The following is a 16,977-nucleotide window of genomic DNA, read 5'->3' as shown; positions in this document are numbered from 1 at the left end:
AGGAATGTGAACGATTACCGAAAACACATACCCACGAACTGCTGTTGACCTGCAGTCAGAGCAGCCTGGAGCCTTGCATGAATGATTATTGACTGTGCAAGTGTGGACAAGTCTTACCATGTCACTGTGTCACCTGTGCTGTCACATGACAGCTGAGGCAGGATTGCAGCCCACTCTGCCTGGCTTCCTCAGCCTCACCTCTGCTGCCATCTTCACCTTCTCTTGCCTTCATGTGCTGCTGCAGGCTGGGCCTGTGCAGGGCCCATGCCCCCTGTCTAGGACTGGTTTGGTGGAGGAGCCTGGCATGCTATGCATTCAGCAACTCCTGCATGCAGGTCACAGGACTAGTACTGGACTCATGCAGTGCCAGGCATCCCCAGGATAGCCTTTGGAGTGGGGCATTATTTTTATTTGGCACCTCGGAAACCTGAGGTTCTAACAAGAATAACCTGCCCTGCTGTTGGAAAGTAGTAGAGCCTGGCTTCAGCCCAAGACCCTCTGGAGAGAGGGCAGCTGTGTCTGAACTCAGCACCATACTTTTGTTCCCCCCGCACTGGGTGACTAACTATAATAAGAGCACTGATGACAAATCACCAGAATGGAGACCACAGTGGCCAGGACTGTGCCGAGCCCTTGATGTGGACTCCGGTAGAGGGTGGAGAGGGAGCTGAGAGTTGGCTGTGCAGCCATTTCCTGTCATGCTGAGACTCCCAGAAAGAACTCCACCTGGAGCAGAGGAGGAGGCCTTCTCCATGCCTGTTGAGGCAAAGCAGGTTCCCTCTATTCATGAAGCTTGGGCTTCTGCCCTAGATCCAGCAAACAGGACAGCGATGCCTAAAATTGTATGACTGTGACAAAATTCTGCCACTTAAAAAAAAATTCCCCAATTAATGTCCAGAGTCCCCATCTCTGATGAAACCTGTGCTGGCCTATGATCTGCCTCCTGCCCCATGAGCCTGGCAGGTAACATGGGATCGCAGCACCTGCCCTCATCTATCTGACAAGAAAACCACCCCATCGGTGCTCACTGTTCTTGCTGGAGGAGTGAGGATGAGGTCCACTGCCCCAGGGTGCCCAGCCAGCCCGGAGGAAAGGATGCCACACCCCATCCCTGAAGGTGTGGTTATTGAGGCAGAATAAGAAACACTTCAATATTTTAAGACAAAAAATTACAAAATTGTTTTAAGAATATACCCCCAAATGTTATCATTTATGCATCCGACATCAGAACATGGTCTGTACGTCCAAAACAAGTATTTACTAAACTGAAGCTTGTAGCAAAATTTCTAGAAGAGTCTGAAGTAATTTTAAGATCTTTATCACAGACCCCCAAGCCCTCAGGCCAGTTCCCAGGGAAGCCCATAGGTGTGAGGGGAGAGCCTGCCTCTGGGGCCAGGTAGTTGGTTCTTCCCAGTGCAACCTTGACTGTTCCTTGAAGGGCTCGTGTTTCATCTTCTCTACACAGGGGTGATGATGTTTACCTCTGAGAGTTTCTGGGAAGATTAAATGAGATGAGAAAATGCTAGACATTGGGCCCTGGCATATTAGTCAAAGCCAGTTCCAAGCCTCCTCCGTTCCGCTCTCCTCCCTCCAAAGGGCTGCTGTCTCCTTAGAACAAAACAGCAGAGCAACCCTGGCTCAGCAGGCAGGGGCTCCACTCCTCCAAGCTTTGGTCCTTCTGCCTGGACAGGGGCTGTGGAGAGAGGAGGAGAGTGTTGCCCACACTAGGCCTCCACATGCCTCTGGGGGACTGCAGGGTGTGTATACCCCTCCCTCTCACAGGGTTGTCTGCCTCCTGGCCCAGACTCATGAATCACAACACCAGGGCAGAGACCTTCAAAAGATAGAAATAATAGCGGCTCAACACAAGGTTGACATGAGGGTTGAAAGATCAGGGTAGAGGGCATTGCTCCAGTATCTGATGCATATCCAGTAAAACAAAAGACTGCTAGGAACTAAGATCAGATGTCTGCCCCCACCTGGAGATCAGATGGATGCCCCACCTTGAGACTAGATATCTGCCTCCACCTGGAGATCAGATGGATGCCCCACCCTGAGACCAGATGCCTCCTCGACCCAGAGACCAGCTCCCTATATAACTAGCCTATTGTCTTTGTTCTGTAAGATGGTTCTTTCAGACATTATTTGGCCATCTTCCCCGTTGCTAACAAGCTCTAATAAAGTGCCCTTTCTCTGTCACTGTCTTGCCTCTGCATGATTGGCTTTTGTCTTGCAGCAAGCTGATCGTGCCCTTTGTGCAGTAACAGAAAAGGCTTGTGTTTCCATCCCAAGTGTTCCAGCTGAGACCCTTGAAAGCCCAGGAGGACTTCTGCCTCTGTGATCACGCTGTGCTTTTCATGAACTTCCAAGAAATCCTGTATAATAAGTAGAAATACAAGGAAAATTATTCCAGCACATGCTGAGTATTTGTTATTGAGATTTTCTATGGGCCAGACACTTCCCATATGTTATCTTATTTAATACTGTAAGGATAATTTTTGTGTGTGTGTGAAGAAGATTAGCCCTAACACCTGTTGCCAATCCTCCTCTTTTTGCTGAGGAAGATTGGCCCTGGGCTAACATCCATGCCCATCTTCCTCCACTTTATTTGGGATGACGCCACCGCATAGCCTGACAAGCGATGCATTGGTCCATGTTTGGGATCCGAACCTGCAAACCCCAGGCAACCGAAACAGAGCACAAGCACTTAACCACTGCACCACCGGGCCAGCCCCAGGGACAAATTTAAAAAAATAAATTATTCCTGTTGTCAAGAGGATAAGAGACCTTTCCCCACCCTTCTTAGACCATTTCTGTGGGAAACTTAGTTGTTGTTAGTCCTTTCTCTAATCTCTTGATTTGAGTATAAATCTTTGTAACGAGAAGCCACTTACCAGTTTTACAACCCAGAAATGTTTTGCAAGCATCTGGGATTCATCCCTTTTGAAATGTAAACATCTAAGAAGGTGCTGTCACCCCCTCCCTGTCACAGTAGGGCTTAACCTAAAGGCCTCTCTTGGAGCTGTAACCATCTGCTAGCAGGCAAGATTATGAGAGAAATTTTATTATTCCCCTGGAAGAGGCAACTAACTAGAGCAAATGGCTCTTTGACTTCCAAGCGAGTTTAGGTGCTGTCAAGTCCTCTACAGGAAGATAAGGTGCATTAATCTGAGAATTTTTGGTTCTGTCATGGTTAAAAACAGGATGTCATAGGAGGCTTGGCAGCCTGGCTGTATAAGTGGGTGGAATTTCTGCCTTTGCTATCTCTTCACAGAAGACCTGCACTGCACTGTACTCTGATATGCTTATTCACTAATAAAATTATTTCCTTTCTTTTCTGTTTGGTGGATAGGATACTGTTTTGGTAGGAATTTACTTCCCCAACAATCCTCATTAGAGTCCTGTGGAGGAACCCCTCTCATTGCCCTCATTTTACAGATGAGGAAACCTGGGTGAGGGTGTGGGAACAGGCCAGTGGGCGTCAGAGCTCACCTGCCTTCTCAAAATGCAGTTCACTCCAAGGCTTTCAGATGGCCCTCGCTAGTGACATTGACAGCAACATCTGGGGTTCCTGTGACTTAATTTAATAAGATCTGAAGTTGGAGAAAGCCTGTGGAAAATGTGTTTTGTAAATTGGGAAGTGCTACAAAAGTATTAGGCATTCTCGTGTGGGGCATTAGGTGAACATTATAGACTCCAAGAACCCCTTCACCTTATGTAACAAGGATGCTTTCCAAGAGAATGGAGGGCCTAGCTTGGGCACTGCAATAAAATCAATGTAATGATTTTATTTAATGATTTGTAATATTTGTATATTTGTAATTTAATGATTTGTAATAAAATCAAACTAAAATACAATTGTTTTCTTTTAGGTAAGCTACTGAATTTAGCTGGACTTCTGTTTTTTAATCTGAAAAAATGGCCAAATTCTCACACAACTCACCAGCACTGTATTAGAGGTCCCAGGCCCCTTGAATCTCCTTGGGTGTTCTTGAGCAAGGCCATGTTGTCAGACCTTTGGAAACTGGGAGAAAAACAGAGATAGGATGCGGCCAGCCTGGTGATGTAGTGGTTAAGCCCATGCACTCTGCTTCAGTGGCCCAGTGTTTGTGGGTTCAGATCCCAGGGATGGACTTACACACCACTCATCAAGCCAAGCTGTGGCCATGTCCCACATACAAAATAGAGGAATATTAGCACAGATGTTAGCTCAGGGACAATTTTCCTCAAGTGAGAAAAGAGGAAGATTGGCAACAGATGTTAGCTCAGGCCTAATCTTCCTCAGCAAAAAAAATAGATAGGAGATGAAGACTTGTGAGCACCCTGACACAATTGAGTTCTAAGAAGCACGTTGTTTCTCAATCAGTTTTGAATTCACAGTTGAGGATTTGGGGGCCCCCATGAGGCGTTCTAGGTCTAAACTTCTCTAGTTGCCAAAAGGGACTCAGACCTTTGCCACCTTCCTATTTATCTAAGCTGAACAGAACATGATGGGGTCAGTATTTGCAAATTGCTTTGTGATTTCATTAGGAAGAACAGGATCCCTCTACGTTTAAAACGGTCTTTGCTTTCCATTTTTTTTAAGTCTTAAATATGAAGCTGTAGCTCCTTGACTTTTCCCATTTAATTTAAAAGGGCTACATATTTTTAAGTGAATTAATCAAGTTTGTGGCATTAAAACCATCAAAGGATCCTTTGTGATCTTTCCAGTGACCAGATGCAAATGGGCAGAATCAATGACTCGATCATTCTGTAGACTGTGATAAAGGAAGCTGGAATCAAATATGCACAGTTTATGGATGGAAAGTAGAAGGAAAGAAAGAGGCACTTACTGGACAGTTTGTCCCCAGAGGAGACTCAAAGATTTAAGAGACAATAAATGCCAAGAAATGTATCACCTTGGGCAGTGTGTTTAAGATTTGAGAAATGAAAGCTGTGATGAGCAGGGCTCTTTCTGCTGCCACCCCCTTCCTCCTTCCATGGAGGGCGGAGGGCACCAACCAGGTGGTCACATGACCTGGCTGTCCTGTAAAAGGAAAGTAGAATCCAACTGCTGTGGGAAGCCTGGAGAAGGGGCCTGACAGGGGCTGGATGGGAAGAAGCTGGGTTAGAGAAGACGCCCTTACTGTGATCAGTTCAAAACGATGAGACTGGAGATAACCAAGGAAACTCCAGTCTCTTTAATTTTAAAGCTGATTTTAGGCCAGTGATCTTATTTTGAAAAGCCCCTAAGTGGGTCTGTTTGGAGAGGATGTTTATATCTGGTTAAAAACATGTCTTCATCATCATCTAGCAATTTCTAAGCAAAACTATATTGCATGCCTTTCTGAGAATGGCCGTAAAGCCATGCTTCTCAACCCTGGCTCACATCAGCATCCCCCGTATGGCACTGGCCCTGCCTCCAGAGATCCTGATTACTTTGTGTGGGGTGCCCCCACCATGGGTGTTTTGTAAACCTCTCTCAATCATTCTAATCTGCAGCCAGGGCTGGCACCTTGTTGCTAAGCAATGTCTGCCCTCCCTTCCTGGTGGGGCCCTTCAATCAGAGGGCCCTCCTTCTGCAGACCAAACATCATTTCTAATCTGAGAAATTTCCAGGACTGACTTGAATCTTATAGTCTAAGGGAGTGCACCTGTGTCAGGGAGGTGACTGGGAGAGGAAAGAGAGAAGACGACCAGCTGCTCACCATCCATAGGTCAGAGGCTATGTAGATGGAGGTCAGGCTTGAGGAGGTGACCAGCTTAAGGACAGGTGACTGGTGAGTGGCTGAGTGGTGGTTGAACCTAAGTGGTTCTGACTCCAAAAATCTTCCTGAATCCAACAATCACACAAATAGCCTTAAAAATCATGAGGCTACAATGGGCCACATGTGCCCTTACTTCCTTGCATGGGTTCCCTCATTTTATCTTCGCTGCAACCCTATGAAATTGGTATTTCTAGATGAGAACAATGGAGACATTGACGTGTTAAATAACATGCCCAATAACACACAGTCAGGAGTGAGCCCAGAGAGTGTGGCTCTGGAGCCACCCTGTCTAGGGGTCAGCCACCACTCACGTGGGGCTTTGAAATGTGCTGTAAGTGTAAAATTCTCACAAAATTTTGAAGACTTAGTATTAAATATGAGTAAAATATCTAACTAATAATTTGTTTATATTGATTACATGTTTAAATAATATTTTATTGTTGTTGAAGAAGATTCACCCTGAGCTAACATCTGTTGCCAATTCTCCTCTTTTTTGCTTGAGGAAGATTGTCCCTGAGGTAACATCAGTGCCCATCTTCCTCTATGTTGTATGTGGGTCACCACAGCATGGTTGACGAGTGGGGTATGTCTGCGCCCAGGAACCAAAACCACGAACCTGGGCCACTGAAGCAGACCTTGCTGAACTTAACCACTATGCCACAGGGCTGGCCACTACATAATATTTTTGATACATTGGATTACATAAAATATATTATTAAAAGCAATCTCAAGTTTTTCTTTTTGCTTTTCTAATGTGGATACTAGAAAATTAAAAATGTGGGTGGAATTTTATTTCTAGTGGACAGTGCTGGTCTGGACCTGCCCTCCTACACCTGTATGGCGCTCAGTGTGGAGGATGTTGGCATTTCTGTGCTGCTTGTTTTCATCCCCAGGTAACTTCAGGATAAGGCACTTTATATGTCTGAGGCTCAATTTCCTAATCTGAAAAATGGGAGAGGGAGTATCCACAGCACAGAGAAGCTACAAGCACTGAGGGTGATAACATATACACAGGGAGGGTCCCATGGGCAGAGGCAGCGACAGAGCAGGCACTGATGGAAGGCTGCCCTGCTAGACTGCAGGACACAGTCACTTCTGAGCAGCACTCAGCGCAGACAGCTCGCCACTGCAGGCCAAGTGGTACAGCCCAGGGCTTATGTGCCTTCCATACTGCTGGCAACATGTGAGTGGACTGTGAAACCAAGTTATTGGGATGTGACCGGTGTAAAGAAAGAAAAGTAGTAGCAAACATTACGGCACTTCTCTAGTTAAGGGGAAGAACTGTTCTGAGGAACTTTTAACTATGTGTATATGTGTGTGTGTGAGTGTGGTAATGAGCTGCAATCTGAAACTGTCTCTTAGTGTGGAGAATGGAGAACATCATTTGGGAGCCCCTGGAATTGATATGAATAAACTCTTTAAGGGGCTGGCAGAGGAGCAAGGCCTGCCAGGAAAGTGGGCGGAGAACCAGGAGAGGAGCTCTTGTGGGTGCAGGAGGACAAGGACTGCAGGGAGGGCACCAGGCGGGCTGGGAACTTGTCCCCTGAGGTAGCAAAGTGCAAGGTCGGGGGCTGCCCCACTGAGCTGCACTCCTGACCAGGAGGGGGCGCAGATGACCGGCCTGGCCCCGCCAGCCCCACCCAGGGCCTACTCTCCCCAGGCTCTGCACCCACCGCCCTCCCCACCAGCCTCATCCCCCACCCCAGCCGGGTCCTCACGTTGCTGTCACTGCTGTCCTTATATCCACTCTGTCGTTACCTGAAGTCTCTTTCAGCATGTAGGTATGGCAATATGGCAATGCTTATGTATGTAGTGGATCAACAGCCACTGTTCAGAAAGCATTGGTGCGGGCCTGCCGGTGGCTTAGCGGTTAAGTGCATGCGCTCCGCTACTGGCGGCCCAGGTTCGGATCCCCGGGCGTGCACCGACGCACTGCTTCTCTGGCCATGCTGAGGCCCCGTCCCACATACAGCAACTAGAAGGATGTGCAACTATGACGTACAACTATCTTCTGGGGCTTTGGGGAGATAAAGGGGAAAAAAAAGGAGGAGGATTGGCAATAGATGTTAGCTCAGAGCCGGTCTTCCTCAGCAAAAAGAGGAGGATTAGCATGGATGGTAGCTCAGGACTGATCTTCCTCACAAAAAAAAAAAAAAAAGAAAGAAAGCGTTGGTGTCTACACCAGTGTGGGCTTTCAGAGATGCTCTGGGGATGCATGGGGAGTCTTCTGTCAGCACAAGGGGACACCGAGGGCACAAGAAAGTGGGGATGAAGAGAATTTCTAACGGAGTGTTGGCACAGCGGCAGGCTGCAGGTCAGCACGGTAGCCTGCAGTGTTGCGCTCCCACCCTGGGCCCTAAGAGGCAGGGCCGGTGGGCCATGACCCTGGGAACAGCAGGAGTGACTGCTTGGCCCTCTGTTCCCCCAGGGCTGCTTCTCTCCGGCCTCTTAGCCAGGGAGCAATTGCCTGCATGCCTGTGGCATGCAGGTTGCCTCCTAGGTTTCAGGCAGGTAGTGAGGGTAGGTGTGGATCTGACCCAAGACTCCAGCCAGGGTGCATCGGCTGCAGTGACAGTAAACCAGAGCAGATGGGCATTGAGCACACAGCTAGTCAGCCTCCCTGAACAAGAAAGCTGGAAGCAGGTGTCTCCAGGGTGAGTTTAGCTGCCAGAAGGTCATCAGCAGCACCCTAAGTGTTTCAGTCCTTCTGCCTGGCCATCAGCAGTGTAAAGCCATTTTTGTCCTGAGACTGCACTCCAACCAAGAAGAAAGGACCAAGTCTTTCTCCTTACAAGCCTCTCTTGTTTGGAAGGAAGCACTATGCTTCCCTGGAGTGCTTTCTTCCCTGGGGAAGGGAGCACTTCCAGACTAGTCCTCATACTAGCTCATTAAATATCTTCCTTATCCATAGATTGGTTATTGATTATTTGCATCAACATTTCTTGGCGTAGTGAGCAGGATTTCAGAGAAACCCACCTGAGACCACCTGGAATTTACTTTGAACTGGTGGATGGTGCCAGCATGGGTCCATTGAGCCCCCTCTGGCTTCACTGCACTCTTCAGGTGCCCCAGTGAGTTCTCCTGAAATCCAGCCCTCCTTGCTTATGTTGATGGTTTTGATATTTATTTGAGCTGTTTCATGTCTTAAGTCTAAGTGTCTTAAGGGAATATCAGTACATATCCAGGTAAGAGGAACCTAGGGGGACATATCCTATGTAAGAAGAACCTAGGGGGAAATTTCCTAGGCAAGGGGGCCTAGGAAGAATTTTGGAGTGAACTAGGTTTTGGCTGTCCTTCTAATTTGGCTTTAATTGGAAAGGAATCGTGCTTATAAAGTCTGAACAAGCTGTCTGATAGTAAAATGAGAGACTGAACTTGTTCAGCTCTGAAGACAAGGGACACCAGCTCCTTCCAGCCATAAGGCATTCTTGGGGATTGAGAACTTAGTGGAAGTGTCTGAGGTTGACCCTCGTGACATGCAGAGGTCTCATAGAGAATTCTAACATGATCGTTCACTTTAATTACAGGCTCATCCGGGGACTTGCACATAAGGATTGGTCATCCAGCACTTTCAGCCCCCATAGTAGTTTTAGATTACCAGCAGGAGAAACTGAGACACATAAGAGAGTGTTCATGGCCTCTTAGGAAGTGCCACTCACAAGCAACATACTTCTGAGCCACTACACTGTCCTTAGAAATTGTTCAGACTTTATAAGAAAACAAAACAAAATGAAAATGGGAAATCATGGTTCTAAAGCCAGCCAGCTCCCGGATAAACAGCCACCCCCTGGAACTCCAGCTAACTTTATGTACAACATGTATGGAGTTGTTACTTGCAAGTACTTAATAAAATAGGCAAGTTTGATAAAAACCTGAGTCTTTTTTTTTTTTATGAGAAAGATCAGCCCTGAGCTAACATCTGCCAATCCTCCTCTTCTTGCTGAGGAAGACTGGCCCTGGGCTAACATCTGTGCCCATCTTCCTCCACTTTATATGGGACGCCGCCACAGCATGGCCTGACAAGTGGTGCACTGGTGCGCGCCCGGGATCCGAACCCAGGCCGCCAGCAGCGGAGTGCGTGCACTTAACTGCTACGCCACAGGGCCAGCCCCATAACTTGAGTCTTTAGTGGCCAAAATGGGCCACTTGCATGCACAATTGGAAAAAGCCAGCTATAAAATTAAACAATCAATGGGAAGCCTATTTTAATTGATATTTTGAGGTTTCTAAATGAAATCAGGAATCCCTTTTTGCCTCTTTAAAAGAAAATAGTTCCAAATTAAATGAGAGAAATGCCAAATTAGAGAATGACCACCGGGCCAGCCACTGCACCAGCGAAAACAAAAACAAATCTGCTGCTCCCCCTGCCACCCAAGCCTTTTGTCCTTCTCCTTCCACTCCCCAATCTCTGTTCCCCTTTACCCCTCTCTCATCGAGCTCCTCTACTTCAACTCCCCTGAAATTCCTGATCTAAAACTAAGCAAGTGGAAGTGGGTGAACTTTTGAGATAACTTGGAATTGTAATGGCCATTCTGGGGAAGCTTTGTTTCAGATAAGTCCATCTTAAGGGTTACTCTCGAAAGAGAGGATTCCAAACCTCTCAGAGACAATGGAATGCATTCTTTGATTGATCTGCAGAAGCTTCTAAAAGACAAAATGACTTCAAAAACAGCTCTAAAAAGGATCTTTACAGCAAAAGAAAAAAAAATCTTTAGTAAAAATCTTGGCTATTTGAGCAGGTAACCGTAACTTAGTCCATCTGCCAGAAACGCAATTCGGATCCAACTATTCTTTTGAGTTTGGTACCTGAGACATGACCAAAATTTTTAAAGATCTGTTTGTGTCTCTCTGTATGTTTATGTATGTATGTCTCTCTCCATATATCTGATTTTTATACCTCTGAAAAGTATTGCCAAAAGTAAACATTTACAAAATTAAATATTCATAAAACTCTCAGAAATATGGAAACTAACCCAAATGTTTTTCAAATTCAAGTGATCTGAGATAATCCATGATGAAAAAAATTGTTTGTTGGTTGGTTTAATAAAAACAGACATGTCTTCAATGTTATCAATACTGAATGTAATGTAAACATAGAACTTTTTCTACCTGAATTTACTGGTCAGATAAGATCCTGCTGTGACTGTTGTGGAATTTGTCTGCAGGGGGAATGCCTTAGGATGATTGTTAACTAATGTCTAATCAAAACATACTTTTTTGCCTTGCCTTTTCAGATTTACAGCCAGGGAGCATTCTTTATTTCAAGGAATTTTCCCATTTCTTATAACTGCTTGCAAGGCTGAGAATTCTGGTGGTGGCTTCCCAGATATTTATAGCTCTGTCATCAGTTTAAAAGTTGTGCCATTTTTCAAATATTTATTCTGCCTACTCAACCTAGAGCAACCCTCTTCAGCAATAATGTGGGGATCTTGTTGCCTCTACCTGTTCTGTCATTCCCAGTCTAGCAGAGCAATGTCAGGATGAAGCTATTGACATATAAGTGAATCTCATACTGTAATCCCCCCCAAAATGTATGGTTAGTTTTACCTATATTATATGGAGAGAGTTTATATTCATTTAATATAATAAATAGGCAATTATGCTATCCTCTAAGAGTAAAACCCATAATTATTCTGTAACGACTCCTTTGCATTATTTCTTCTTAGATCAACTTTGTAAGTTTTTAAAATTAAGAAAATGACTATGAAAATTGGCAAGGAAAGTAGGATATGGGTTTTTGGTAAGAGAAGGTATAAAGAATGAAGAAGCATTTTGTTAAAGGAAAACAAGACAGTAATTTTTCCTAAAATAAAATGATTGTTCCAAAATAAGAAAGAAAAGATAGGATAAAACATAAATAGACATCAAAAGTTGTAGAAGGTCTGTGAAAAAGGAATTTTTAAAAAGAAATTTTGTGCATGGTCAAGTTGGCTAAGATTAAACTGAAGTTAATTAAGTGAATAAGTGTTAATATCAAAAGTAAGCTGGTACAAAAATTAGAATTTGGTTTCTTTCTCTTAAAAGGATAATTTTCTTGGACTTTTAGTCAGCTCTTGATAAATAAATTATGGTTTTTAGATTAATAGATTAATAGGTTTTTCTTCAATTTTGATTTTATCTTCAGTGAGATTCATGCCAAGGACTCTGACATTTACTCCAGAATCTAGGTTTCTGGTGAACTTTCATATCCTAAAACTGAACTTGGTAAAAAATTACAGAATTTTAACGGAGAAACTGATGGCTTCATAAAACTGCTAACAAAAGAATAATTGAGGGGATTTCTAGGCCTGATTGGATACTGGAAGAATTGGGTGCCTAACTTTTCACTCATTGCTCAACCTTTATATATATTACTTAAGTCTGACCAGTCTGATTTGATTGAATGGACACCAGAAGGAAAAAAAGCCATAAACACCTTAAAGTTTATCTTGGCTCAGGCCTCCCAGCTTTAGGTCACCTTAATTTCAACTTGCCATTTTTCTCTTTGTACACAAAGATAAAGGAAATGCTTTGGGTATATTAACTCAAGAACATGGTGATCAACATTGACCTATAGGATATTATAGTCAGCAATTAGATTCAGTAGCAAAAGGACTTCTACCTTGAATGACAGCTATTTCAGCAACAGCTATCTTATGCAAGGCCACTGAAAAAACGGTGATGGGAGCTCCATTAACTATTTATGTCCCACACTCAGTTGAATCTCTTCTAAATTCTCATCACACTCACCATTACTTTGTAAGCCGACTAGCCTCTTATGAAGTTCTGTTGCTTTCTGCACCTAATATTACCTTAGCCCAATGTAATAATCTTAACCTTGAAACCCTTTGCTTCCAGTATCACAGGAGGAAAATGACCACGACTGCATTTTAATAATAGATTACCTTCTTGCTGTTAGGAATGACTTACAAGAAACTCCCATTCATAATGCTGATATAATTTGGTTTACAAATGGGTCTTACTTAAAGTATGAGCAAGGACATTACCAGGCTGGATATGCAATAACGTCCTCAGTGGGCATAACTGAGACTTTTAATTTACCAGAAATAAAGTCAGGATGATAAGCTGAATTAATTGTTTTAACTCAAGCTTGTCAATTAACTGAAGACCAAGTGGAAACTATTTATACTTACAGCCACCATGCTTTTCGAGTAGCACACAACTTTGGAATGCTATGGAGACATCAGGGATTTTAACCTCTTCAGGGCAACCTATAAAAAGTGGAAAACAGGTTGCGGAACTGTTAAATGCTATCCGACTACCAAAACAATTGGTAGTTATTAAAATGCTGGGGCACTCTAAATCTAAAGCTAAAGGAAATCAGCCTGCTGATGCAGCTGCTAAGCAGGCAGCTTTAAAAACTTAAAGATGGAACGTGTCCAGCCTCGAGAATGCCCAATTCTCCCTATCAACCCTGCCAACCCAGTGAAAGATTTCCTTCTACAGGCTCAAGAAATCATCACAGAAGAAGAGAAACAAATATGGCAACAGAAAGGGGAAACTTAACCCCACCACACAAATGTGGTTTGGGCTGAATAAAAAGCCCATAGTGCCTATTGGAGCACAATTTCCACTTCTCCAGCATGTACATCATTAACCCACTGGGATCCTGAAAAGATGATTTTTGTGGGGAAAACAATATTTTTGGAAAACTCTCCCACAGTGGCTCATAAAGCATATGCTTATTCTACTATATGCCCTAAATATAATCCCAGGAAACCACTTCATAGGTCACAAGGCCACTTTCCCCTTCCTAAGGGACACTTTGAGGTATGGCAATTGGACTCAAGAGTATATCTTAGGGCCTGCCCCATGGCTTAGTAGTTAAGTGCACGCGCTCCACTACTGGCGGCCCGGGTTCGGATCCTGGGCACGCACCGACGCAGCACTTCTCCAGCCATGCTGAGGCCGCGCCCCCCTACAGCAACTAGAAGGCTGTACAACTATGACATACAACTATCTACTGGGGCTTTGGGGGGAAAAAAAAGGAGGAGGATTGGCAATAGATGTTAGCTCAGAGCCGGTCTTCCTCAGCAAAAAGAGGAGGATTAGCATGGATGTTAGCTCAGGGCTGATCTTCCTCACAAATAAATAAATAAATAAATAAAACTGTTTAAAAAAAAAAAACAGTATATCTTAGTAATGATTTGTGTGTCTTTGCATTGGATTGAGGCTTTCCCTTGCAGAAGAGCAACAGCTTTAACAGTAGATGAATTGTTACTAGAAAGAATAATTTCTGTTTGGGGAATTCCTATTGAGTTACACAGTGACCAGGGAACTCATTTCACCAGATGAATAATTAAATCTATTTATGACATTTGGTCACTAATGCAGCACTTACCATCCCCAATCCTCAGAATTGGTGGAAAGAACTAATGGCACCATCAAAACTCAACTGGTAATGCTTTCAGAAGCATTTAATCTCTCACGGTCAAGAGCTCTTCCACTACTGTTCCTCAGTCTTAGATCTACATCTTTTGGTAAATATTAGCTGTCCCCTTTTGAAATAATAACAGGATGGCCTACACTATTAGATAAGGAAATGTATGAACCAACTTTGCTCAAGGGAGGTATATTACATTATTGTCAGAGTCTTATTGAGACACTTAAAAGAAATGAAATGTTGGTAGCTGATCCTTTCCCAGTGAGCCCGTGGGAGATGAAGACCTTAAGGATCATGGACTACAATCTGGAGATTTTGTTTACTGAAAGAGACACCAAATTAAAGACCTTTTGCAGCCCCATTGGAAAGGACCATACCAGGTACTTTTAACCAATTCACGTGCTGCAAAATTAAAAGCCATAAACTCATGGATTCACATTTCTCATTTGAAAAAGCCCCTTCCTCTTGAGTGGATTTCAACTCCTGTTACTGACACCTGGCTTCAACTGACTAAGACAAGTGCTACCAAACCAAGACGAAAAGAAGCCGACATCCATTGTAGACAGCTGTCCCAAGATCCTGGACCAGGCTTGTATTCCCAACCTCATATCTCCTCATTTAAACCCTTGTAATGTTTAAGCCATATACTCTTTTACAATTGCTATAATAATCATATTCTTGAATATATTAACAATTCTAATACTTTTATGTGACATTAGTCACCTTCCTTGTGTTTTAGATTGCCTTTTTGGTACCTTTTAATTATTGCCCCTATAACTCTAATACTTTCTTTTTACTCCTTTAGACTAAAATAGATCAGAACTTAAGTACAAAATCTTTTAATTAATCACCAGAATGTTATTTAAGGTTTTTCTGAAAATGTGGTTGTTTATTCAATCCACATCTGAATGGACCTCTAATGGCAACGTCTTCTTCCAATAGGCTCACTCCTTTGCTTCACTTAATAATTAGTCCAATTGTTGGATACGTGGCCAACTTCCACTTTCTAGTACATCTGGGTTAACTTGATGGGTTTCTTCCTTTCAAGGTACAGATTGGAATGCTCTAAAACAATTTATTATGATAGCGAGGTCTAGTTCCAATATTCACAGTTCATCTGGTATTACTAATTATGATCCTGAAACCTGGCCAATAGCTGATACTATTAATAGTACAGAACATGGTTATTCCTTTTCTGTTGCTCAAATTATTAATTTATCCCAACAATTTGCCATTAAACAAAAGAAATTGGATTCTACAAAAGAACTACGGGAAGTTTCACACAAATCTGGGATTTGTTTGGTTCGCTCCTAGTTATGGGTCTTTAAGTAGATCAGCACATTTATGCTGGGAATAGAGAAAGCATCCCAAACAAAACTTACCTAACTGTACCCTAAATATGGGATGGATACCCCCGGAATCATGTCAAAATACTGTCATTCTTAAAGAAAGTGATTGGTTTGGAACAGAGTGGTCTCAAAGGCCAAGCATTTGTTGGGTGGCACTTAGTGGAACTCAGTGGTTATTTGGAACAAGTCTTTGGCCTTGGCTACCACCTAGATGGCTAGTACACTGAACCCTGGGGTCCCCTTGGATGTGGGGAAGGATTCATCTTAAGTTAACAACTGTTGCCAGTCTTCCTTTCCTAAAAGCCAGATGGACTCATTCAGTGTTCCATTGGTATGACCACCTAGCAGCTATATTTGTTCCTTCCACACGACTAGAAGATGTCATGTCACATACAGAAGCCCTGACTAAATTTACTCAATAGGCCCTTAATGATATCCAAATAGGAATAGCTTTATTAAATACTGAGATGTCCTTAATGAGAAAGGCTGCCCTTCAAAATAGAATGGCCTTAAATATTCTAATTGCATCCTAAGGTGGTCCACGTATTGTTTTTTATACCTGATGAGTCTTCCACCGTGTCATCTCTGTTAAAACACATGAAAAAACAGGTGAATGTCCTAAGCAATCCCTCACCAAGTCTTGATTTGTTTAGTTGGCTCCCTTCAGATAATAGTTCCCTTCTGTGATCCAGATTACAATTCTTATTTTTGTTACTTCTTGGAATTCTTGTATTAATCATAATATTCAATCTAATTACAGTTTTCTTTACTCAACATTGTAAGACTGATATGCAAGCTAGAGTAATCACCGCTCAACAACTTGAGATGGTCGGATTATGCTTAAGACTTATGAACTTTATTCTCATTACCACTATATCTGCTCTATATTTGTTAGCTGTTATAAGTGATGATTACAAAATCTTGTTGAAGCACATGTACAATGTTTATGCGACAATCCAAAATTACTGACCTATGGAATGCTTCCCCTATCAGCATACACCTCTATGTCTGCTCACTAAGCCCTGCTATTTCCGCCCCCCATGTGGATAACAGGGTAAATCAATAAAATAAAAGCCCAGCTCTGAGGGACCCGATGGACCCAGAGCAGGCAGCAACAACCCTGGCACCGAGGGACAATAACTTGATCATCAATGCTTTCTATTGAAAGAATATTGATCTAAAGGGATAAAATGATGAAAATAATAAGAATAAGTCTTTACATATTGAGGTAAACAGGGAGGCCATTCTGGTTTAAATCTGATTCAGCCTGAAACTTCTTTTTCCAGAGCAGCCTGACTTATGGCCCACCAATGTGCATTGTACATCTGCTTCTAACATTCTCCCAAAGCAAGGAATGCACTCTTTAAAGATAGGAATGTAATGTCCCTCTTTCTCTGACACTGATAACAGTAATTCCTTGAAGATAAGCTTTTCTTCCCAGAGAACTAAGGTCAAGTTGATCTGCTGTGCATGTCCTAAACTGTGGCAAAATATCTTC

The 16,977-nt window shown here is 43.3% G+C and overlaps 1 long non-coding RNA gene across 1 annotated transcript; it reads right to left on the bottom strand.

The window, feature by feature from the left end:
* Positions 1 to 1,922: 1,922 nt before the first annotated feature.
* On the bottom strand, positions 1,923 to 12,955 carry LOC131410481 (uncharacterized). Its single transcript, XR_009221259.1, has 3 exons — positions 12,881 to 12,955; positions 2,053 to 2,375; positions 1,923 to 2,003 (listed from the first exon to the last, which is right to left on the bottom strand). It is a non-coding gene; the product is annotated as an uncharacterized LOC131410481 (long non-coding RNA).
* Between the last annotated feature and the right edge of the window lie 4,022 nt (positions 12,956 to 16,977).

The sequence above is a fragment of the Diceros bicornis genome, chromosome 10, assembly GCF_020826845.1.
Source record: "Diceros bicornis minor isolate mBicDic1 chromosome 10, mDicBic1.mat.cur, whole genome shotgun sequence".
In the NCBI taxonomy this organism is placed as follows: Eukaryota; Metazoa; Chordata; class Mammalia; order Perissodactyla; family Rhinocerotidae; genus Diceros; species Diceros bicornis.
The sequence above is the reverse complement of the archived record's forward strand: the minus strand, read 5'-3'. Positions and strand labels throughout refer to the sequence as shown.